This window comes from Eurosta solidaginis, chromosome 5 (genome assembly GCF_040869045.1).
Source record: "Eurosta solidaginis isolate ZX-2024a chromosome 5, ASM4086904v1, whole genome shotgun sequence".
Taxonomy (NCBI): Eukaryota; Metazoa; Arthropoda; class Insecta; order Diptera; family Tephritidae; genus Eurosta; species Eurosta solidaginis.
In genome coordinates, this window is record NC_090323.1 from 146,915,797 (window position 1) to 146,940,631 (window position 24,835).

Here is a 24,835-nt window from a genome sequence, read left to right on the forward strand (position 1 = left end):
GAGTGGAAAAGCTAGGGAGATGGTTGCTAGGCCAGGACCTCTTTCTAATATCGTGCACTCATCGGTGTAGTAACCAATGGTGATTAGCCATTTTCGAAGTGCGCTTTAAAATTTCTTACAGGGTACATATCCACTTACACAAAATTTCATTCAAAGATTGGAAGCCACACAAAAAAGCAGAAAATATGTGTATAACAGCTGCCAACGTGTGCATAAAATCAAGGACAAACCGGAAAACACGCATTGAAAAAGTGATTCTAGACCAAATTTAACTTCTCGCACTCGAGCATGACCGTAGTTCACATATAAGTATTTGCTAACATGAATTGGTTGATAGCTCCTGGCGATCTTTTTCATTGTAGGCAATACAAATCAACACGCTGTGCACAAAATTTTATTAGCATAACCCAAGGCGCTCAAGCCGTTTGTACAATATTTTAAAGACGCACAAATCAGCAAATACTTCAATACACACGAGTAGCAGTAGCAACAACAACAACAACAACAAATAAGCATAACAGCAGTAACGACCTCAAAGCAACTGGAAGCAATAAATTTTTAGCAAAAGACACAAAATATGTTGATAAGTTTACTTACATCAGGCGAAAACAAGAAGGCTTACGTATGTATGATATGTATGTGTGTGTGTACGTATGTACGTACATATACATGGGTGCGTAAAAGCGTATACATTTAAACTTGTAATGTCATTCTCACAAACGACAAATAATTTGACGCACTACAGCATGAACTGATGACAGACAAGCAACCGTAACTAGTTGACAGACTGTCAAAGGCAATACGTCGATGGATGGTGGGGAGGGAGGAGTATTGAGTGTGAGTATTTTTTTGTTAATTTTTGCGCTTTTGAATTTGCTGATGCGGGGTAGATTTTATCTCATAAAAACGATGCAAACAGTGAACGTAGTTTGTAGACAAAAGGTAAAAGGCATAGCAAAATTAAGGATTTTTAGCGTTGAATCGCTGTGTAGTACACGTGCACACTAAGCAAACTCGGCCTTGTCGAATTCCGCACAAATGACTTCCAAGTATTGTTATGGAATCATTTACATATGTGAGCATACCAGTTGAGTGTAGAATTTTACACCGACGTGTATGAGAATTGCATTTTGTAAAATAGCATATCTTTCTTAAGGGTGATATCTTTCTCATTCTCGTTTTATTTTCCTTACACTTCCCATTGTTAATTTCATCTGTGTGACCCAGCTCCTTCTATTTTACTCTGCTTTTCTCTGTGGGTTTCAGTTTTTCCTTACCCTGAATCTTTATTTTCCCTTTTCATTTTCTTTACGCTTTTTGTAGTTTCTGCCGTTCCCTTTACCTTCACCTTTACCTTTACCTTTACCTTTACCTTCACATTTACCTTTACCTGGCTTTCAAAACTTCGTCAATATTTTACGGATACTGAACCGGCTGATATGTAGGGACCATACCTCAGGATCTCTTTTGTAAAACAACTCTGCTTTCTCGCAAAGAAGCTCTAAAGCAACTTCCCCGCTCTCAGCTTCGAGATCTTATAGCCGATGTCACATCTAATAGCTGGATTCCAAATCTGTACCGACCACCGGACATCAATACTGACATTATTTATAGGAGCAATGATACCAGGCAAGTAACTTTGTTCAGTGACTGTATACATACAAACAAACTTGAATTTGAAACCGCAAAAAAAGTTATTGGATCACCTTAATTGCTCCTCTCCTACATGGCCATCATGGCAGACACATATTTTAATGATACATTTTAAAACTCACCACTATCTCCTTCTGCATTTTGAGCTCCGTCTCTCTTTTGTCCTTAACTCTATTCCGTTCGGTGTTCCTTGCTGTGGTTAAGCCACCAAACACCTCCAAGAATATGGTTCTTTGCCGGATATAAACCTGGTTATTTTTTCCTCCTTTGGGTTTGTGGGTTTTAGTCACTACTTAGGTTAGGATAGGACTGGATTGGAACTTTCCAATGCCCTAAGTGGGGGTTAGTTGGCGCAAATTCGTCCTACTTAAGGTGCCTTATGGACGACAGCGAACACATTTGAGGTGGTCTGGCTGTCAACACAGATTGGTGTCAGAAATCGTTCTGTTGCAGCGCAATTTGGCTACTCTTTCTCTTACTGCAGGCATGCCTATCACAAGAATATTCTAAGCTCCTTAACGCACTGGATCTACTCCTTGCTGTGTTTTCTCTCTGCTTTGATAATTTCATGCCCACCTCTTTAGTTACTTCTTGCCCTTCCCGTATTTTTTTTCAATTTCAGAGTTTTCTTGCTTTTCCTAATATGCCATGGTTATCTATTTTTTAGCTCTTGCATCTTTTGCAGCCTTTGCTGGTATTCTTAATGCTGATTTACAATGAATCATTCAACAAAGACTTCGACTTTAAGAGATAGCAGATTGCTTCAGTTAACGTTCTACAAACGCTTTTCAGCAGGCCCGTAACAAACTTTAAATTAAACACATTTCTCACAAGCAAACTATGAGCAAAGTATTCATTGTAAAAGCGCCTTAGTGCACTCTCTTCAGTAGCTCACAGCTTCTTTAGAATCATTCAAAATCACATACCACACAATTCCATTATCGCACCTAAATTGTTATTGTTGCTTTATTAGGTTCGCATATTAAATGGAAATCTTCTTGATTTGTTGCGTGTGATCGTCGAAGATTTACCTACCCACACACATATGCACACATCCAACGACCAAGACACATCAATGGTCATATGCACCGCTTTAAAATCTGAAAGTCTGTGGCCTTCCCAATAGCTGATACAGCAACCGGTCGATCAACTGGTTTTGTGCCGCAGTCGTATTGCAACTGCATGTTATTGTGGCTGTTCATAATGCGTTATTTTAGTTTCGTAGGGGTTATTGTCGTCGATGATGTTGGCCCTTCGATTATTTCAGACCACATACACTTTTTTATTGATGTTTGTTGTTTTTTTATTATACTCAGTTGAGCAGAGCTCACAGAGTATATTAATTTTGATTGCATAACGGTTGGTTGTACAGCTATAAAGGAATCGAGATAGATATAGACTTCCATATATCAAAATGATCAGTATCGAAAAAAAAATTTGATTGAGCCATGTCCGTCCGTCCGTCCGTCCGTCTGTCCATTAACACGATAACTTGAGTAAATTTTGAGGTATCTTGATGAAATTTGGTATGAAAGTTGCTGGGAAATCATCTCAGATCGCTATTTAAAATGAACGATATCTGGCTATAACCACGCCCACTTTTTCGATATCGAAAATTTCCGAAAAAATGCGATAATTCATTGCCAAAGACGGATAAAGCGACGGAACTTGGTAGGTGGGTTGAACTTATGACGCAGAAAGAAAATTAGTAAAATTGGGACAATAGGCGTGGCACCGCCCACTTTTAAAAGAAGGTAATTTCAAAGTTTTGCAAACTGTAGTTTGGCAGTCATTATAGATATCATGATGCAATTTGGCAGGAACGTTACTACTATTACTATATATGTGCTAAATAAAAATTAGAAAAATCGGATGAAGAACACGCCCACTTTAAAAAAATTTTTTTTGTTAAGTCAAATTTTAACAAAAAATTTAATATCTTTACTGTATATAAATAAATTATGTCAACATTCAACTCCAGTAATGATATGGTGAAACAAAATACAAAATTAAAAGAAAATTTCAAAATGGGCGTGGCTCCGCCCTTTTTCATTTAATTTGTCTAGAATGCGTTTAATAAGTTCATAAGTCGAACAAAAGTCGAACAAAAATTTACCATTCCTTCTGAAATTTGGTAAGGGCATAGATTCTATGACTGGTAACTATTTTCTGTGAAAATGGGCGAAATCGGTTGTAGCCACGCCCAGTTTTTATACACAGTCGACCGTCTGTCCTTCCCCTCGGCCGTTAATACGATAACTTGAGCAAAAACCGATATATCTTTACTAAACTTAGTCCACGTACTTATCTCGAACTCACTTTATCTTGGTAAAAAAATGGCCGAAATCCGACTATAACCGCGCCCACTTTTTCGAAATCGAAAATTACGATAAATGAAAAAATGCCATAATTCTATACCAAATACGAAAAAAGGATGAAACATGGTAATTTGATTGGTTTACTGACGCAAAAAATAACTTTAGAAAAAACTTTGTAAAATGGGTGTGACACCTACCATATTAAGTAGAAGAAAATGAAAAAGTTCTGCAAGGCGAAATCAAAAGCCTTTGGAATCTTGACAGGAATACTGTTCGTGGTATTGCATATAGAAATAAATTAGTGGTACCCGACAGATGATGTTCTGGGTCACCCTGGCCCACATTTTGTTCGATATCTCGAAAACGGTGAAGGCCACTCCCTTTTAAAACCCTCATTAATACCTTTAATTTGATACCCATATCGTACAAACACATTATAGAGTCACGCCTGGTCCACCTTTATGTCGATGTCTCGAAACAGCGTCCACCTATGGAACTAAGGATCACTCCCTTTTAAAATACTCATTAACACCTTTCATTTGATACCCATATCGTACAAATACATTCTAGAGTCACCCCTGGTCATCTTTGTGGCGATATCTCGAAAAGGCGTCCACCTATAGGACTAAGGCCCACTCCCTTTTAAAATACTCATTAATTCCTTTCATTTGATACCCATATCGTACAAATACATTCTAGAGTCACCCCTGGCCCACCTTTATGGCGATATCTCGAAAAGGTGTCCACCTATAGAACTAAAACCCACTCCCTTTTAAAATACTCATTAACACCTTTCATATCGTACAAACACATTCGAGAGTCACCCCTGGTCTACGTTTAAAACTATGGCCCCCTCCCTTTTAAAATACTCTTTAATACCTTCCATTTGATACCCATGTCATATAAACACATTCCAGGGTTATCATAGGTTCATTTTGCTAAATGGTGATTTTCCCTTATTTTGTCTCCAAAGCTCTCAGGTGAGTATGTAATGTTCGGTTACACCTGAACTTAGCCTTCCTTACTTGTTTTTTTGTAAATTCAATTTCTTCTTACCTTTTGTTTTGGTTGGTTTTCCTTGGCTGCTGTAGTTGCTCTTCAAGGGGCTCTTACTTGCTTTTTGTTTGTTATTTTTCCTTATGTTGTCGTCTTTCTCGCGCGCCATCCGTCTCATATCGAAATATCGCGCATTTTGTGGTGAATATCTGTGCGCGATCAATTTGTGTATCTCATTTGTGGCAACAGGCATAACGTCAATATGCAATGGAAAATAAAATAATAACAAAACTATGTATGTATGTGTAGGTATACACAAATTCGGCACATGCACTAATTTGTTCAGGCTTTAGGCCGCACTTCTCCTGAGTGACGTATATTTATGCTAAACTACGATTCATGTTCGCCTTACTGAGAAATTTCGTGGAAGACTTACTTATAGGACGATCGCCGATCCCTACTCACACTATATTTAAAAAAAAATTGCTGTTTTGAGTGTTAGGCTCGAACTTGGGAGCCGTAGGACTTCAGTCAAGTGTTCTATATATTTACTTGCTAACTGCAGTCAAAATATTATCTAAATCGATAATCGTAAAAGTGTACACACATGACGGAATTTGTACGAGGGCTGGCTGATAAGCTTGTAAACTTAGATTATCCGCAAGGCTTCCTTGTTAGGTTCGAAGTTTCGCTCTTTGCCACACAATATATTTTCTTAGACAAACTTGTCAAGTTTGGTTGGTTCTACGTCCATAATCCTCTTAAGACTGCTGAGGAGGTTCCGGCTAACAACTTTGAGCCGCTATGCCTGTAACTCCTAACAAACCTAACATAAGGAGCTACGGTTTGCTAAAAGACGATCGAGTTGGACTACATAAATAACATTCAAGGGAAAGTGTGATGATCCACCTGTGAGCCAATCTCAGGTGCGATAAAAGCATTCCCATGTTCCACCATACGATATCTCTATAAAGGGAATTGCATTTCAAGATTCCCCTAGCTTTCATAATTTGGGCCTTTGGAAAGAGCCGTATAATGCTCAATAAAAATAGGTCCTATATCAGACTACATTCTTCCGAAAACAAAAAAGGTTTGCAAGGATGGGGAGCACATTAGGGTACTCGACGCCTAAATTTTCACGGAAGGACCTAAATTGGATTGTGGAGTAGACGAAGAAGTTTGGGCGGTATTCTCGTCCACGTTTTTTTATTATTCGTATTCTGGACTCAGCGCCTATTTTTGCTATCTACGAGATAGCGGCGAATTTTCAAGCTCTCAGACTAACGGCTATAGTATTAAGTCTGATTGGTGAGAATAGGGAGCTGCCAATGGCTCTGGGAGTTGTTATAAACCAGTCACATTTCGATAAGTTTGTGCGGCATAGATCAGATCTTGATGTTACCTGAGCGAAAGAGGTCGTTCCAACCAATAGTCTCATAAAGGGTTGCATCTTTCAGCACTTTTAAGCGAGGCACAGGTTTGAGGGGAAAGCATTAGCAGTCCCAATGAAATGATATTTCTAATTTAAATCTGTGAGGCGAGAGATAAAATTTAAGTTTTAGATGTCGCTGAAGAACGGATGAAGAGGCGGATGGAGGGGAAAGGAGAGAAATGTAAAAACGAGCGATAAAGAGGAGATAAGAACATAAGTAGATAGACAAGTATAGAGGAAGAGGTAATGGGAAAGTAAGTAGGATTAGCTAGGGAAAGAGGAAAGGCGGGGAAAGAAGAGGGATAGAGCATGTGCGAAAGTAAGGGTTTGCAATAAAACTTCTTGAAAACCACAGTTGAGGCAGGCAATTTCAAGACTATATTAGTTTACAAAATATCTCTTTTAGCGGAAAATGGACCTGGGTCCGGTCTGGATGAAAACATCTCATTTATATTGAAAGCTATGATGTTAAAGTAGGGGATAATAACGAAAAAAGAAAAATGCAAAAAAAATTTAGGAACCTCTGCATGTGGGAGGGGAAGTGAAAGCGGAAAAGAATTAAAAAGGGGCAAGGTAGAGAAAGGAGAAATACTGATGAATTATCAACCTTTCCTCGTACATTTGCATTCAAATAGCACCCGTTTCATTTCTTCCCGCATTTAATGTTGACCTTATTGCCATGGATAATGTTGTTTTTATTACAGACGCTTTCGGATTGTTGTGATATGGTGCTTTGTCTTTTAAATTCTTTTTTTTGTGTCTTCGTTCCCATAGCAGCCCATAGCAGCTTTCAACATGCAACAACTTCATTTGTTGTTGCTCAGGAGACGCTTTTGTGCAGTTTTTTTCGCTTTTTATTTTTTGTCTTGTCTTCTTCTCAAACAATATCACTACACTTTGTGTCTTCGAAGATTTATGGGTTCTGTTCTACAGCTTGTTCCGTCATCGGTGCGTCGTCGTCGTCGACGTCGGCATGATCGCCATCGTCATTATCGTCATCAACGCCATCTTCATCTTCGTTTTACACAGCCCTCATCGTCGTCGTCATTGTCGTCATCATCTCTTTTCCATTCAAATTGTCTCGTGATTTTCAATTGACGCTATTTTGACTCTGCTTGTCGCTGCGGTTATACTTCAAGTCTTCCTCTTATTACCCTGGTCGTACCCTATGTACCTACCAACATATTATGTTATAGAATTGTTGCTCGAGTATATTCCATGGCTGTTTGTGTTGTTCATCGTTGAGTCAACTGTTAATTGTGAAAATTATAGTGTTGAGAAATAAGTGAAGTGTTTGGAAATTGGATTTAAATTATGTTTTCACAAATAGTTTGAGAGTTTCATGCTACATATGATGCTTCATTTGAGGCGTTTGACTTGTAGAAAGGGCAGATCTTCCATTCACTTCATTTGTAAAGCAAGCAACAAGAGAGAGATTGGATCAGATTTAGAAAGGCTCTCGCGCGCCTATAAACAAACAATGGAGTTTGAAAGTATTGTGATGTAGTGCGGAAGAAGACGTAGCGGACGAAGACGGAGATGCCTCAGTTAGACGAGTATGAGTAAACACTTGCTGGGGTTGATACCATTCTGTAAATTTGTTTCGTAGTTTTGTGGTTGTTTACGTTGTAGGTACATACATTTTGTTTGTATCTATTGTTGTTCTTGTTGCCTGTTTGTTCGTCAGCTTGAGTGGATAAATTAGTGTACCCACGCTGTGGGAAATCGACAAATTATTTATGCGCTTTGGCATTTTGTGTGGATTTTGTATTTATTAAGTAGTAGTTAATTGTGTATAAGTACTGGCTTGTGTATTTGATTGTTATGTGTGGGTACATATGTATGTATGCATGAGAATGGAATAAAATTTATGGGAATCACAAATTTAATTTTGATTAATTAATTTTGTAAGGATTGTGAAGTAATTGATTTCAAAAAGTTATATATATGTAGTTATGTACGTACAGCAGCGAACAGAAAAAAAGCAGTGGCAATTTTTATCAAATTCTTAACTAATTTTGTATTTTTTTTTTTTTTTTTTTTTTTTTTTTGAACTAAGGCTGGATGCGAGTTTGCATAAATTGCTACCTAAATATAAAACAAAAAAACTAAAACACTGTAAACTTTCGGCAAGGGCGTAATTCAATTAGCATAGGTTTGTTCTCCAATGATGACAGAGCTTTGACACCCCCAAATTTAAAAATCTGGACTGGTTGCTTTTATGAAGTAAGGAAAACGGGTTATAATTCAATCCGCTTCAGCGAAAATTGTAGTAGAAAAGCACCTTTAGTAGTATGTTAGTAGTGATAATAAATTTGAAAATGCCAGCAAGTTTTGGGAGAAATAATTCATTTTCTACAAAATATTTCGTGAATTGATAAAGGGTTATGTTGGCTTGGTCATTCTTTCAGAATTTGTTTGAAGAATGCCGTACTTTTATTCAAAAATACACTATCTCAAAATTTACTTCAAAAACTCCCTATCTTAGCATAAGTATAATGCGTTTTGACACAAGGGGGAGTTAATGAAATGAGGAAATGAGATAAGGCGTTCTTCAATCTAATTCTAATATAGGGCGTTTTTGTGACAAATCCTGAAATGGGAAATTTGTGAAAAATATTTATTAGGACGATTTTGAACAGGCAGCTTACATGAGGTGATACTCAACTCTGTCTTAGATCTTTATATTCCAGCCTTGACTTTGAAAGAAGGGTTCAGCTTTTGTGCGGTCCGTTAAGTATTCATGGAAGTGTTCCAGAAAAACCTTTAGTTTAGAATGTTCGGAACACGTTCGTTTGATAATACCTCACGAGGTCCGAATATATCAAATAAGTATATACATAATATTCCAAAAATAAACCGATTCCACAAATTCTTAAATGCAGATAAATATTCCGAACATACGGATTGAATAAGTTAACATGCTCATTGAGTAAATTTGTTTATGGCATCTCCATTATTTACTAATGACCTTTTTACGTGAAACGATTTAATAGTCGGGTTTTTGATGTTGAACGAGGAATTTTGAATTTTAAATTGGTTTAGGCTTCGTATATTCAGCCACACTAATAGATCATGGCACAGTTACCAAATTCATCATAAAATTAAAAAAATTATTGTAAGGAATTATGCAGTTCAGTGCTTATTGGTTGTTTGTAAGCTGATTGCTTCCCATTTCTACTACTAACATTTTTCGAAAAATCGTAAAGAAACAACACAGTTAAAGGATGTCAATTCGCCTTGGGAGCAAAATGGCTGAAATTTTCAAACAATTTGTCAGCCGAGCAAACCTCTTGTGATTGAATCATGGGTAAGGCAGTGCAAAAAAAAAATTTAAATCTTTTTGAGCATACTTTTCAACCTAAATTGAAAACTCAATTTCAAAAATTTGTTTATTTCTTATTTATTTTTATTTTTATTTGTGCTGAAAGATTCTCGGCGGAAAAGGCCCCAAAATATGGGAGTCGACGCATTTTCAAGTATTGCTATTTGCTCCTACCGTGAATCCTTCACGGCTCATGTCATGAAGCATGTACATACTGCACATTGCAAATACAATAAAAGTTGTTTGTATTATTTGTATGCATAAAAAAACAATTTAGGTTGTTAAAGAACTTGCGCAGTTTTTATAGCTTTTTACCTAAATTGTAGCAGTGCTGGAAAGTTTCAGTGGAATATCAGTTTCGGTACCAACCGAAGCAGATTTCAAACCACGTCTTCTAAAAAAATTGGAAAAATCGAGAAAATTTTACGAAAACTAGGAGTGCTTAATTTGGAGTTCTTTGATTTTTTTTAGCATGCAGTTTTATAGCCCCATCAATTTTAGTCTTCCAAAGTACAATTTCAAGGTCTCCCAAAACTCACATTGCTTTTTGGAAAACAATTTTAAGTAAATTTTGCGATACCTATAACTGAATACTTGCAGGAATAAAATTGATTGTGCTACAAAACTGTATACTCAAAAAAATTAAGAAAACTCCTAATAAAAAGTTAAAAATTTGACTAAAATTTTTTCAATTTTTTTCGAAAATTTTTTTAAATTCAGTTGAAAAATGTATGGAACTTTCCTCTTAAAATATCGAAAAAAAAGCATTAAGTTGTCGAAATTTGAAAAATATTGGTACTGCTATTTTTCTGCTCGCTGCTGTATATATGTAAAATCTCGCAACTTTATTTATAGCCATGAACTAGGAAACTACTGAACCGATTTTCTTCGAATTTCGTAATTATCTGTAATATAATTTACCTTAAACTAAAAAATGCTTTTTGTTTCAATTAGTAGCCAAAATGGACGATGGCACGCCCACAGATAAGCAAAGATTTTAGTTCATTATAACTCCGAGACCATGCGATTAAATTTCAGATTTTTGGTAAATTTTTCTAAGATATATGTATATAACTAGCCTTTACCCGCGGCCCCGTCCGCAAGGAGAAAATTAAATATATGGGATATTCACGTTAGCCTGCTTATCAAGTTATCTGTTTAAAAAGTTGTTTCTGTCTAATACATTTTATTTTTGTAATTGAGTAAAAAAAGAACTAAATGAGCTGATAACCTGATAGGATCCCCAAATGATCCCGAAAATATCCATAAAAATCCACGAAATGACCCCGACGCTATCGCGGACAGATCCCGAAAACCATCTAGAAATGCCACGGAAGGGTCTCCAAAAGTTCCCGGAATAGTCCCAAAAAAAAAAATGACAACGACACGATTCTAGACTTATCCAGAGAACCACAAAGAAATGATGCCTGAAGGGTACCAAAATGATCCCGAAATAGTCCCGAAAAAGTTCCGAAATGACCCTGACGGGCTCCCGGACGGTTCTCAAAAACCATCCAGAAAATATCCAGGAAGGGTCCTTAGGTGATCCACGACGGATCGCGAAAACCATACAGAAATGGTTCCGGCAGGGTCCCAAAATGATCCCGTATTAGTCCCGAAAAAGTCCTGAAATGACGCCGACGGGATCCCAGACGGATTTCGAAAATTATCCAGAAATGATGCCGGAATGTCCTCAAATGATCCCCTAATAGACCTGAAATTACCGAAACCCATCCAGAAATTATGCCAAAAGGGTCCACAAATGATCCGATACCAGTCGATAAAAAGTCTCGAAATAACCCCGACGGGATCCCGGACGGATCTTCAAAATCATATAGAAATGATGCCGGAAGGTACCTCAAATGAACCCGAAATAGTCCCGAAATGACCCTGGCAGGATCCCGTACGGATCCCGAAAACCATCCAGAAATGATGCCGAAAGGGTCCTCAAATCATCCCGTATTAGTCGGGAAAGTCCTGAATTGACCCCGTCGGGATCCCGGATGGATCCTCAAAACAATATAGAAATGATGCCGGGAGGTACCCCAAATGATCCCGAAATAGTCCCGAAATGACCCCGACGGGATACCGGACGGACCCCGAAAACCATCCAGAAATGATGCCGAAAGCGTCCCCAAATGATCCCGTATTAGTCGAGAAAAATTCCCGAAATGACCCCGACCGGATCCCGGACGGATCCTCAAAACCATATAGAAATGATGCCGGAAGGTACCCCAAAGGATCCCGAAATAGTTCCGTAATGAACCTGACGGGATCCCGAACGGATCCCGTAAACCATCTAGAAATGGTGCCGGAAGGTATCTCAAATGATCCCGAAATAGTACCGTAATGACCCTGACGGTATCCCGGACGTATCTCGAAAACCATCTAGAAATGATGCCGGAAGGTACCCCAGATGATCCCGAAATAGTCCCGAAATGGCCCCAACGGTTTCCCGGACGGATCCCGAAAACCATTCAGAAATGATGCCGAAAGGGTCCCCAAATGATCTCGTATAAGTCGAGAAAAAGTCCCGAAATGACCAAGACGGGATCCCGGACGGATCCCGAAAACCATCCAGAAATGATGCCGAAAGCGTCCCCAAATGATCCCGTATTAGTCGAGAAAACGTCCCGAAATGACCCCGACGGAATCCCGGACGCATCCCGAAAACCATCTAGAAATGATGCCGGAAGGTACCCCAAATGATCCCGAAATAGTCCCGAAATGACCCTGACGGGATCCCGGACGGATCCCGAAAACCATCTAGCAATGATGACGGAAGCTACCCTTAATGATCCTGTATATGTCGAGAAAAAGTCCCGAAATTACCACGACTAGATCCCGGACGGATCCAGAAAACCATCTAGAAATGAAGCCGGAAGGTACCCCAAATGATCCCGAAATGGTCCCGAAATGAGCCCGACGGGATCCCGGACGTATCCCGAAAACCATCCAGAAATGATGCCGAAAGCGTCCCCAAATGATCCCGTATTAGTCGAGAAAAATTCCCGAAATGACCCCGACGGGATCCCGGACGGATCCTCAAAACCATATAGAAATGATGCCGGAAGGTACCCCAAAGGATCCCGAAATAGTTCCGTAATGAACCTGACGGTATCCCGGACGGATCCGGAAACCATCTAGAAATGATGCCGGAAGGTACCCCAAATGATCCCGAAATAGTCCCGAAATGAGCCCGACGGGATCCCGGACGGATCCCGAAAACCATCCAGAAATGATGCCGAAAGCGTCCCCAAATGATCCCGTATTAGTCGAGAAAAAGTCCCGAAATGACCCCGACGGGTTCCCGGACGGATCCCGAAAAGCATCCAGATATGATGCCGAAAGAGTCCCCAAATGATCACGTATAAGTCGAGAAAAAATCCCGAAATGACCAAGACGGGATCCCGGACGGATCCCGAAAACCATCTAGCAATGATGACGAAAGCTACCCTAAATGATCCTGTATATGTCGAGAAAAAGTCCCGAAATTACCACGACTGGATCCCGGACGGATCCAGAAAACCATCTAGAAATGAAGCCGGAAGGTACTCCAAATGATACCGAAATAGTCCCGAAATGACCCTGACGGGATCCCGGACGGATACCGAAAACCATCTAGAAACGAAGCCGGTAGGTACCCCAAATGATCCCGAAATAGTACCGAAATGACCCTGACGGGATTCGGGACGGATCCCGAAAACCATCTAGCAATGATGCCGGAAGCTACCCCAAATGATCCCGTATTAGTCGAGAAAAAGTCCCGAAATTACCCCGGCGGGATCCCGGACGGGTACAGAAAACCGTCTAGAAATGAAGCCGGAAGGTACCCAAATGATCCCGAAATAGTCCCAAAATGACCCTGATTGGATCCTGGACGGATCCCGAAAACCATCTAGCAATGATGCCGGAAGGTACCTCAAATGAACCCGTGTTAGTCGAGAAAAAGTCCCAAAATTACCCTGAAGGGATCCCGAACGGATCCCGAAAACCATACAGAAATGATTCCGAAAAGGTCCCCAAATGATCCCGTATAAGTCGAGAAAAAGTCCCGAAATTACCAAGACGGGATACCGGACGGATCCCGAAAACCATCCAGAAATGATGCCGTAAGCGTCCCCAAGTGATCCCGTATTAGTCGAGAAAAAGTCCTGAAATGACCCCGACGGGATCCCGGACGGATCCCGAAAACCATCTAGAAATGAAGCCGGAAGGTACCCCAAATGATCCCGAAATAGTCCCGAAATGACCCCGACGGGATCCCGGGCGGATCCCGAAAACCATCCAGAAATGATACCGAAAGCGTCCCCAAATGATCCCGTATTAGTCGAGATAAAGTCCCGAAATGACCCCGACGGGTTCCCGGACGGATCCCGAAAAGCATTCAGATATGATGCCGAAATGGTCCCCAAATTATCCCGTATAAGTCGAGAAAAAGTCCCGAAATGACCAAGACGGGATCCCGGACGGATCCCTAAAACCATCTAGCAATGATGCCGGAAGCTACCCCAAATGATCCCGTATTAGTCGAGAAAAAGTCCAGAAATGACCCCGACGGGATCCCTGATGGATCCCGAAAACCATCTAGAAATGATGCCGGAAGGTACCTCAAAGGAACCCGCATTAGTCGAGAAAAAGTCCCAAAATGACCCTGAAGGGATCCCGAACGGATCCCGAAAACCATCGAGAAGTTATGCCGAAAGGGTCCCCAAATGATCCCGTATTAGTCGAGAAAGGGCCCCGAAATGACCCTGACGGGATCCGGACGGAACCCGAAAACCATCCAGAAATGATGCCGAAAGGGTCCTCAAATGATCCCGTATCAGTCGGTAAAATGTCCAGAAATGACCCCGACGGGACCCGGACGGATCCCGAAAACCATCGAGAAGTTATGCCGAAAGGGTCCCCAAATGATCCCGTATTAGTCGAGAAAGGGCCCCGAAATGACCCTGACGGGATCCGGACGGAACCCGAAAACCATCCAGAAATGATGCCGAAAGGGTCCTCAAATGATCCCGTATCAGTCGGTAAAAAGTCCAGAAATGACACCGACGGGACCCGGACGGATCCCGAAAACCATCCAGAAAGGATGCCGAAAGGGTCCCCAAATGATCCAGTCTTAGTCGGGAAAAAGTTCCGAAATGACCCCGACGGGATCCCGGACGGATCCCGAAAACCGTCCAGAAATGATGCCGGAAGGGTCCCCAAATGATCGCGAAATAGTCCCGAAATGATCCCGGAATAGTCCCGAAAATGTCCCAAAATAAACCCGACGGAATCCCGGACGGATCCCGAAAACTATACACAAATGATCCCGGAAGGGTCCCAAAATAATCCCGGAATAGTCCCGAAAAAGCCCAGAAATGACCCCGGCGGGATCGTGGACGAATCCCGAATACCATCCAGAAATGATCCCGGAAGGGTCTCGATATGACCCAAACGGGATTACAAATAGGGTGAAGATAATTATAAAACCATGTTAATAAGGCAACAGGCGCGTTGGAGCGAATGAAGAGTTACAAAGAAACATACAGGTAAAGCTAATAAAAGCGTGCTAATAAAAACAATTGAAGGAGGGCGGATAGCGGGAGGAGGAGAGTACCACTGATCGTTTTTCCAAAATTGTTTAGATCTCGATCTGTATGAGCCAGATACCAAAAATTATTGATTTTAGGACAAAATTTACATTGAGTTATAACAATTTATAGATTTTGCACGAGAGGGGAAAGGAGGGGGGGGGGGGGGTGTATCACTGCTCACTTTGTAAGCCCTCGACTTATTTCACCCATTGAGTTTGTAATATTGGTGAAGGTCAGTATACGTAAAGTTATAATGTGTAAAAATTATTAAAAAGTAATTGCTCGAAGGGGCCGTGGGACCCCCACCCCTCTTTCCATGTTTGAAAAAAATTTCGCTAGTAGACTACTGTCTGTGTCCCAAATTTCATCAAAATCCGTGTAGCCATTCTGGCGTGATTCAGTCGCAAAGACGAAAAAATATAATAATTAAATTATAACTGTTCCTAGGGGGTGGCGACCAAACCCCTTTTGAAAAATATATAGCTAGTAGATCCTTCTAGACTATTGGCTATATGTGTGCAAAATTTCATCCAAATCGGTCCAGCCGTTCTTGCGAGATTGAGTCACAAAGGCAAACGTCTGGACAAACATCCAAACATCCAAACATCCAAACATCCAAACTTTGCCATTTATAATATATATTAGATATATAAATATAAAAAATAAAACAAATGTAAGGCGCGATAACCTCCGAAGAGATCTAAGGCCGAGCTTCTCTTCCAAGTTGCGTCGTGCTCTTCTTGATTTTCCCTACAAATTGGCCGGACGGGACCTACATGTTTTATGCCGACTCCGAACGGCATCTGCAAGGCAGATGAGTTTTCACTGAGAGCTTTTCATGGCAGAAATACACCCGGAGCGCTTGCCAAACACTGCCGAGGGGCGACCCCGCTTAGAAAAATTTTCTTCTTATTTAAAAACCTTATTTTTAAAATTTTGATGTTGCTTTGCCCGGGGTTCGAACCCAGGGTATACGATGTGGTAGGCGGAGCACGCCACCATCACACCACGGTGGCCGCCATATATATATTATCCAACTTCGAAGAATGTATGTATGTATGAATGCATGGGAAAGTAAAAAAAATCTAATCTAATATCTAATCTATTCTAATCTAATCTAATATATATTATAAATGGGAAAGTTTGGATGTTTGGATGTGTAGATGTTTGGATGTTTGGATGTTTGTCCAGACGTTTGTCTTTGTGACTCAATCACGCAAGAACGGCTGAACCGATTTGGATGAAATTTTGCACACATATAGCCAATAGTCTAGGTCCTCGCCCCCTAGGAACAGTTATAATTTAATTATTATATTTTTTTGTCTTTGCGACTGAATCACGCCAGAATGGCTACACGGATTTTGATGAAATATGGGACACAGGCAGTAGTCTACTAGCGAAATTTTTTTCGCACATGGAAAGAGGGGAAGGAGTCCGACGACCTCTTCGAGCAATTACTTTTTAATAATTTTTACACATTATAACTTTACGTATACTGGCCTTCACCAATATCACAGACTCAAGGGGTCAAATAAGTCGAGGGCTTACAAAGTAAGCAGTGACACCCTCCGCCCCTTCCCCCCTTTATCTCCCACTCTGGTGTAAAATCTATAAATTGTTATAACTCAATATAAATTTTCTCCTAAATCAATAGTTTTTGGTATCTGGCACATACAGATCGAGATCTAGACAATTTTGGAGGAACGATCAGTGGTCCTCTCCTTTTACCCCCGCCATCCGCCCTCCATCAATTGTTTTTATTAGCACGCTTTTATTAACTTTACCTGTACGTTTATATGTAACTTTTCATTCGCTCCTGCGCCTGCCGCCTTATTAACATGGTTTTATAATTAGCTTCACCTCATATGGAGACCCTTCCGGGATCATTTCTGGATGGTTTTCGGGATCGGTCCGGGATCCCGACGGGGTAATTTCGGGACTTTTTCGTGACTATTTCGGGATCATTTTGTGACCCTTATACACATTATAACTTTACGTATACTGGCCTTCACCAATATCACAGACTGAAGGGGTCAAATAAGTCGAGGGCTTACAAAGTAAGCAGTGACACCCTCCGCCCCCTTCCCCCCTTTATCACCCACTCTGGTGTAAAATCTATAAATTGTTATAACTCAATATAAATTTTCTCCTAAACAATAGTTTTTGGTATCTGGCACATACAGATCGAGATCTAGACAATTTTGGAGGAACGATCAGTGGTCCTCTCCTTTTACCCCCGCCATCCGCCCTCCATCAATTGTTTTTATTAGCACGCTTTCATTAACTTTACCTGTACGTTTCTATGTAACTTTTCATCCGCTCCTGCGCCTGCTGCCTTATTAACATGGTTTTATAATTAGCTTCACCTCATATGGAGGGATCATTTCTGGATGGTTTTCGGGATCGGTCCGGGATCCTGCCGGGGTAATTTCGGGACTTTTTCGGGACTATTTCGGGATCATTTTGGGACCCTTCCCGGATCATTTCTGTATAGTTTTCGGGATCCGTCCGGGATCCCGTCGGGGTTATTTTGGGACATTTTCGGAACTATTCCGGAATCATTTCGGGATTATTTCGCGATCATTTGGGGACCCTTCCGGCATCATTTCTGGATGGTTTTCGGGATCCTTCCGGGATCACGTCGGGGTACTTTCGGGATCATTTGCGTACCTTCGAGAGATAAATTCTTGATGGTTGCCGGGATCATTACGGGACTTTTTCTGGTTATTTTGGGTCCCTTTAGGTATCATTTCTGGATGGTCTTCGGGATTCGTCCGGCATCCCGTCGAGATCCCGTCAGGGTCATTTAAGGATGCGTTCGAGATCCCGTCAGGGTCATTTCGGGACTTCTTCGGGACTATATCGGGATCGTTTCTGGATGGTTTACGGGATCCGTCCAGGGCCCCTTAAGGGTAATTTCGGAACTATTAGGTGATCATTTGAGGACCTTTCCGGCATCACTTCTGGATGATTTTCGGTATCCGTTCGGGATCCCGTCGGAATCATTGCGGGACTTTTTCGGAACCATTTTTGGATGGTTTTCGGGATTTGTTCGGGATCACGTCGGGGTTATTTCGGGACCTTTTCGCGGCTAATACGGGATCATTTGGGGATCCTCTATGGGTCGTTTCGTGACTTTTTCTGTTTTATTTCGAGATCATTTGGGGACCCTTCGTGCATAATTTCATGATGGTTTGCCGGATCCATCAGGGTCATTTCGTGACCATTTTTGGATCATTTGGGGACCCTTCCGAGATCATTTCTGGATCCGCCCGGGATGCCGTAGGAGCCATTTCGGGATTTTTTGTAACTTTTCCGGGATAGTTTTTGGACCCTTCCGGGTTCATTTCTGGATCTGTGTGGGATCCCATCTGGGTCAATTCCGCAATATTTCGGGATCATATTGGAATCCTTCCGGAATCATTTCTGTATGGTTTTCGCGATCCGTCGTGGATACCCTCGGAGCCATTTCGGAACTTTTTTTGGAGTATGTCGGGGTCATTTGGGGACTTTTTCGGGATCATTTGGGGGCTCTTCCGGCATCATTTCTGGATGGTTTTCGGGATCCGTCCGGGACCCTGTCGGGGTCATTTTGGGACTTTAGCGGGATCATTTGGGGTCTCCTCTGGCATCATTTCTGGATGGCTTACGGGATCCGTCCGGGATCCTGTCGGGGTCATTTTGGGACTTTTGCGGGATCATTTGGGGTCTCCTCCGGCATCATTTCTGGATGGTTTACGGGATCCGTCCGGGACCCTGTCGGGGTCATTTTGGGACTTTAGCGGGATCATTTGGGGTCTCCTCCGGCATCATTTCTGGATGGTTTTCGGTATCCGTCCGGGATCCCGTCGGTGTCATTTCGGGATCATTTGGGGTCTCTTCCGGCATCATTTCTGTATGGTTTTCGGGATCCGTCCGGGATCCTGTCGGGGTCATTTTGGGACTTTTGCGGGATCATTTGGGGTCTCTTCGGGCATCATTTCTGGATGGTTTACAGGATCCGTCCGGGATCCTGTCGGGGTCATTTTGAGACTTTTGCGGGATCATTTGAGGTCTCTTCCGGCATCATTTCTGTATGGTTTTCGGGATCCGTCCGGGATCCTGTCGGGGTCATTTTGGGACTTTTGCGGGATCATTTGGGGTCTCTTCCGGCATCATTTCTGGATGGTTTACGGGATCCGTCCGGGAACCTGTCGGGGTCATTTTGGGCCTTTTGCGGGATCTTTTGGGTCCTCTTCCGGCATCATTTCTGGATGGTTTACGGGATCCGTCCGGGATCCTGTCAGGGTCATTTTGGGACTTTTGCGGGATCATTTGGGGTCTCTCCCGGCATCATTTCTGGATGGTTTTCGATATCCGTCCGGGATCCTGTCGGGGTCATTTTGGGACTTTTGCGGGATCATTTGGGGTCTCTTCCGGCATCATTTCTGGATGGTTTACGAGATCCGTCCGGGATCCTGTCGGGGTCATTTTGGGACTTTTGCGAGATCATTTGGGGTCTCTTCCGGCATCATTTCTGGATGGTTTACGGGATCCGTCCGGGACCCTGTCGGGGTCATTTTGGGACTTTAGCGGGATCATTTGGGGTCTCCTCCGGCATCATTTCTGGATGGTTTTCGGGATCCGTCCGGGATCCTGTCGGGAACATTTCGGAACTATAAGGGGATCATTTCATTTTTCATCTTTCTTTAAGGGGATCATTTCACCTTCCAGCATCATTTCTGTATACTTTTGGGGATCCGTCCGGGATCCCGACGGGGTCATTTCGGAACCCGCGACTAATGCGGGATCATTTGGGGACCCTTTCGCCATCATTTCCGGATGGTTTTCGTGATCCGTCCGGGATACCGTCAGGGTAATTTCGGGACTATTTGGGGATAACTTGGGAACCTTTCCGGCATCATTTCTGGATAGTTTCCGGGATCCGTCGGGAATCCCGTCAGGATCATTTCGGAACTATAAGGGGATCATTTCATTTTTCATCTTTCTTTAAGGGGATCATTTCACCTTCCAGCATCATTTCTGTATACTTTTGGGGATCCGTCCGGGATCCCGACGGGTCATTTCTGGCCTATTTCGGGATCATTTTGGGGTACCAACCGGCATCATTTCTGGATGATCCGGGATCCGTCCGGGATCCCATCGGGGGAATTTCGGGAATTTTTCGGGATCATTTGGGGTCCCTTCCGGCATCATTTCTGGATCGTTTTCGGGATCCGTCCGAGATCCCGTCGGGTTTATTTTTTTACTTTTTCGGGAAAATGTCAGGGAATTTCGAGACTGTTCTTGGATCATTTGGGGATCCTTCAGGGATAATTTCTGGATTGTTTTCGGGATCCCGTCGGGGTAATTTCGGGACTTTCACGACTATTTCGGGGTCAGCTGCCCTTAAAGATCATTTCTGGGTGGTTTTCGGGATCCGTCCGGGATCCCGTCAGGGTTATTTCGCGCCTTTTCGGGACTATTTCGGGATCATTTTGGGACCCTTCCGGGATAATTTCTCTATGATTTTCGGGATCTGTTCGGGATCCCTTCGTAGTTTTTTCGCGACTTTATCTGGGATAAATTGCGGACCCTTTAGAGATCAATTCTGGATGGTTTTCGGTATCGGTCTGGGATCCCCTCAAGGTCATTTCGGGACTTTTTCGGGACTATTTCGGAATCATTTTGGGACCCCTCCGGCAAAATTTCTGGGTGATTTTCGGGATCTGTCCGGGATCCCGACGGAGTTTTTTCGGGACTTTTTCCGGACTATTTCTGGATTATTTGCGGACGTTTCAGAGCTCAGTTCTGGATGATTTTCGGGATCTGTCCGGGATCCCGTCGGAGTTATTTCGGGGTAATTTTGGGACCCTTCCAGGATAATTTCTTCATGATTTTCGGGATGGGTCTGAGTTTTTCGTGACTTTCGGGACTATTTCGGGATCATTTGCGGAACCTTCAGAGATCAATTCTGGATGGTTTGTGGACTTTTCCGGGATCATTTGGGGATCCCTCCAGAGTCATTTCTGGATGGTTTTCGGGATCCCGTCAGGGTCATTTCGGGCCTTTTTCGTGACTACTATTTCGGAATCATTTTGGGACTCCTCCGGGATAATTTCTGGGCGATTTTCGGGATTTGTCCGGGATCCCGTCAGAGTTTTTTCGGGACTTTTTCGGACTATATCGGGATCATTTGCGGACCGTTCAGGAATCAAATCTGGATGGTTTTCGGGATCCCGTCAGGGTCATTTCGGGACTTTTCGTTACTACTTCGGGATTATTTTGGGACCCTTCCGGCATCATTTCTGGATAGTTTTCGAGATTTGTCCAGGATCCCGTCGGCATCATTTCGTGACTATTTGGTGTCATTTAGGGACACTTCCGGGATCATTTTAGGTCTCTTCGAAACCGGTAATTCAGCACACATGGCCGTGGATTTACGGCAAATTATTCGTAATTAAAATTCGGTATGTTTTATCTTTAATATATCACAGCTTTTTCGTTCTATTTTTAAATGAATCCTGTAACGAACTATTACAACTATAATTAAAATTTTTGTAATATTTTAACCAACTAAATACCCGAAAAAGCAACACTGCTTTTATTTAAAAACTTCTTTTTGGTTTTAGCTAATTGTAGTTTCACTCCTTTGTTCTATGAGTAGTAATTCTTTCACCCCTGTCATATCAATTAATTTAACTTAGAAACAAAATGTATTTTTTTTTAATTCGAAAAAAGTGTATTGTACTATTCACGTAGGCGTACCTGTCAGGTTACCAGCTCATCTAGCTCTTCTTTTTACTCTATTACAAAAATAAAATAAATTAGACAGGAAAAAATTTTAAATAGATTACTTGATAAGCAGGCTAACGTGAATAGCCCATATATTTTATATTCTCCTTGCGGACGGGGCCGCGGGTAAAGGCTAGTTATATTATAAATGGGAAAGTTTGGATGTTTAGATGTTTGGATGTTTGGATGTTTGTCCAGACGTTTGTCTTTGTGACTCAATCACGCAAGAACGGCAGGACCGATTTGGATGAAATGTTGCACACATATAGCCAATTGTCCAGAAGGATCTACTAGCTATATTTTTTTGGAAAGGGGGGAGGTCTCCGCCCCCTAGTTACAGTTATAATTTAATTATTGTATTTTTTCGTATTTGTGACTGAATCATGCCAAAACGGCTACATGGATTTTGATGAAATTTGGAACACAGACAATAGTCTACTAGCGAAATTTTTTTCGAGCATGGAAAGGGGGGTGGGAATCCCACGACCCCTTCGAACAATTACTTTTTAATAATTTTTACACATTATAATTTACCTTTACTGACCTACACCAATATTACAACTCAATAGGTCAAATAAGTCGAGGGCTTACAAAATGAGCAGTGACACCCTCCGTCCCCCCTTCCCCTCTTCTCACCACCTCTGGTGTAAAATCTTTAAATTGTTATAACTCAATATAAATTTTCTCCAAAATCAATAGTTTTTGGTATCTGGCACATACAGATCGAGATCTAAACAATTTTGGAAAAACGATCAGTGGTCCTCTCCTTCTCCTCCCGCCATCCACCCTCCTTCAATTGTTTTTATTAGCACGCTTTTATTAGCTTTACCTGTATGTTTCTTTGTAACTCTTCATTCGCTCCAAAGCGCCTACTGCCTTATTAAAATGGTTCTATAATTACCATCGCCTTATTTGTAATCCCGTTAGGGTCATATCGAGACCCTTCCGGGATCATTTCTGGATGGTTTTCGGGATCCGTCCGGGATCCCGCCGGGGTCATTTCGGGACTATTTCGGGATCATTTTGGGACACTTCCGGGATCATTTCTGTATAGTGTTCGGGATCAGTCCGGGATCTCGTCGGGATTATATTTTGGGATATTTTCGGGATTATTCCGGGATCATTTCGGGACTATTTCGCGATCATTTATGTATTTATGTATTTATTTATTTGAGTCTTTGAATTTATAGATTCTTACAGACTATATTATGCAAATTTTTACATTAACTTAATCCTAAGAAAAATAAGATCTTAGATTGTTAATTAAGGCAGCGTAAGGAAATGTATAGTCAGCACCTGAGGAGTTAAAAAACATATTCAGATCAGCACAAGCCCTAGATATGGGAGCATTTATACCATAAATAGTTCTAGAAAACCCAATTTTTAAGGGTTCAAACTGTCGGAGGTTTCTGCATGGTACATTAAACTGAATTTTATCAAGAAGTGATGGACAATCAACAGTCCCTGAAATTATGCCAATGACAAATGAGCAAGATAGAATGGATCGTCTATTTGCAAGCGTGTTTAGATCAATTAAAAGGCATCGAGATTCATATGAAGGCATTGGCTCAGAGAAGTTTAAAGATCGAAGAGCAAATCGTAAAAAAACTTTCTGAACACGCTCAAGCCGATTAGAGACGCCAATTTGGTAGGGTCTCCATATGACAGCCGCATACTCCAACTTCGACCTGACAAAGGCACAATATAGTGACTTCATAGTGTAGGGACTGGTGAATGCGGAACAATTACGTCGTATGAACGCAAACATTGCGTAAGATCGAGTTATGACATAGTTAACATGCGTAGAGAAATTAAATTTAGTGTCAAAATACACCCCTAGGTCTTTGATTTCTTCAACAGATTGCAATGTATAGATAGCCAGCGATACTATAGCAAGTACGAAGGGTATTAACTGATTTGGAAAAAGTCACATGAAAGCATTTTTTAATGTTTAACGATAAACGATTTAAACTACACCAGTTTTCGACATTATTAAGGTCTGATTGCAGACGTTCAGATTCGCCAGAACTATTTATAGCAGCAAACACTTTTAGATCATCCGCATACAGCAGATATTCCGCAAACGAGAAGCATGAGCCAATGTCGTTTATAAAAAGTATAAACAGGAGAGGTCCTAGAATGCTACCTTGTGGGACTCCTGAGGATGCAATGAAGGGACGGGATGTGGTATTATCAACATCTACGACACAGCGCCTGTTAGATAAGTAAGACTTAATCCACATCAAAAAAGTAGAGTGAAAACCCAAAGCAGCCAGCTTCAATAAAAGTATTCTGTGAGAAACTTTGTCGAATGCCTTCGAGAAGTCAGTATAAATTGTATCAACTTGAAATTTATTCTGAAAAGCAGAAATGCAGTATTCACTAAACACTGTTAGGTTGCTTACAGTTGAGCGATTTGGTACGAAACCGTGTTGGTTGATAGTGATTAAACTTTTAACCGCAAAATACAATTTGTCATTGACAATAATTTCAAAAAGTTTGGACACCGAAGATAGCTTCGAAATCGGTCTATAATTGCGAACATCGTTTTTATTTCCACTCTTAAATATAGGTGAAACCGTTGTCAATTTCCAGTCATCCACAAAAAGACCAGCGGCCAGAGAATTGTTGAAAATGATTGTGAGTGGCATTGCCAAACACAGACAGCTTTTTAGCAAAATGACCGAGAGGCCGTCAGAGTCAGTCTTAGTTGACGGCTTAAGTTTCTTTATGCCGTTTATAACATCCGAAACGT

At 41.5% G+C, this 24,835-nt stretch overlaps 1 long non-coding RNA gene across 1 annotated transcript in view; it reads right to left on the bottom strand.

Annotated features, from left to right (window-relative positions):
• Positions 1 to 24,835, bottom strand: part of LOC137253713 (uncharacterized) — a 47,976-nt gene that overhangs the window by 10,938 nt on the left and 12,203 nt on the right. The window contains exon 2 of the long non-coding RNA XR_010953867.1: positions 5,028 to 5,199. This is a non-coding gene — a long non-coding RNA (uncharacterized lncRNA). The remainder of the gene's footprint in view (positions 1 to 5,027; positions 5,200 to 24,835) is intronic.